This window comes from Octopus bimaculoides, chromosome 18 (genome assembly GCF_001194135.2).
Source record: "Octopus bimaculoides isolate UCB-OBI-ISO-001 chromosome 18, ASM119413v2, whole genome shotgun sequence".
NCBI lineage: Eukaryota > Metazoa > Mollusca > Cephalopoda > Octopoda > Octopodidae > Octopus > Octopus bimaculoides.
In genome coordinates, this window is record NC_068998.1 from 4,335,055 (window position 1) to 4,337,015 (window position 1,961).

Consider the following 1,961-nt stretch of genomic DNA (forward strand, 5'->3'; position numbering starts at 1 on the left):
ATATATATATATATATATACATACATATATACACACACACAGCACACACTTTCTAAAAGAGATCGATCTATCAATGCTTCATGAATTGTTGTTTAACCTATTTCTCCCCTTTATCTATTCCAGTGTTGTAATATTCCTTATAGACGCGGATTTCTTTGGTTCTTTTCGATCTAAAGAAAGAAAAAGTCTTTTATATTCATATTTTTTCATGAGTTCTTTGTAAGCAATGATAATAATTGTACGTCTGAGATTTCTTACCAATCTATATATTCCTATGAAAATATACACCGTTTCTCTTTCTAGCATTAAAATAAGTTCTCACTTTTCTACCATCTCAAAGAACTACAAGACCAATGCTTATCTATTATTTCCATAGCGTTAAGTGAATGGTATGGTACAGTGATTTAACTTTCTCGATAGAACTGTGGTTTATCGCAGGTAAAACCCTTATTCCTTCAGCACTTTTGTCTTTGAGCGTGGATTTTTTATATCCACCCCTCCGTACCCTCTCTACTGTGAATTCTTAAAAAAAAAAACGGTAAAAAATATGGTTTTCAGATCTTTGTTTTGAACACTAGAGATTCCTCTCAGACCATATCAGAATGATTCAAGCCAACCTGTTCGCAACTAACCAATGGAAACAAGGACAGGCAAAGGGATATTAAGTCGATTACATCAATCCCAGTGCGTCACTGGTACTTATTTAATCGACCCCGAAAGGATGAAAGGCAAATTCGACCTTGGTGGAATTTGAACTCAGAACGTAGCGGCAGACGAAATACCGCTAACGATTCTGCCTGCTCGCCGCCCTTAAAATAAAATCTATTAGTTGGATAAACTAAATGATAATTCACTTAGTGAAAGCGGGTGTTTGAGTAGGTAGGGTACTCGGCTCAAGATCGTTAGGTCGTGAGTTCGATACTCAGTGGCACTTCAATGTACTCAGGTGGCAAATATGTGTAGTATCTGTATTTCAAAAGGCTAACCTTGTTACATTCGGTGTTAGGCTGAATCTCCCAGTGAACTACGTCTGTGGAGTACTCAGCCACTTGCACGTTAATTTCACAAGTAGGCTGTCCCGTTGATCGGACCAATTGGAACCTTCGTCGTCGTGACTGATAGAGGGCCAGTTTTACTCAGTTAAATCGTAAACGCTGATTAATTACTAACTGTTTAATGGCCAAGTCTACCTTGGAGTGATTTGAACTTTGTACATAAACTGATACAATTAAATTAACGCAAGCTATTTTAAACTGTGCTCTGCCAGTTCTATTACGCCATAACTGTTTAATGGCTAAGTTTGCCTTGGAGTAATTTGAACTTAGAACATGAACAGCCATAACTAAATTAACGCGTCATTTTAACTGGCGTTCTACCAGTTCTACAACACCATAATTGTCTCGTGGCGAAGTCTACTTTGGAGTGATTTCATCTTAAAACACAAAAAGATACAACAAAATTGACACAAGTTAGTTAAACTGGTGCTCTACTAATTCTCGTATGTCGTATCTTTTTAAAGACAAAATTTACCTTGGAGTGCTCGACGCCATATCTGTTTAATAGCAAAATCTACCTTGGAGTAATTTGAACTTAGAACATAAACAGGCACGACTAAATTAACGCTAACTATCTTAGCCAGTGCTCTACGAGTTCTAGCACGCCATATCTGTTTAATGGCAAAGTCTACCTTGGAGTAGTCTACCTCTTCTACAACGCCACATGTCTTGTTCTATTCATCATTATTTGTTATTTTTTCTCCCCCCCCACTCTTTTTTTTTTACGTCAGTTAATTGTGGCAGAAAACTATTTTGGATAATGTTCAAAAATAAACTTAACTACGCAATTTTTTTTTCATTATTTTTTTACATTTTTCGGGGGAAGCTTTTCTTTTATTCCGAGGATCACTTAATAAACATTAAAAATAAAAAAACAAAACAAAAAAGAAAACGAAAAACAACAGT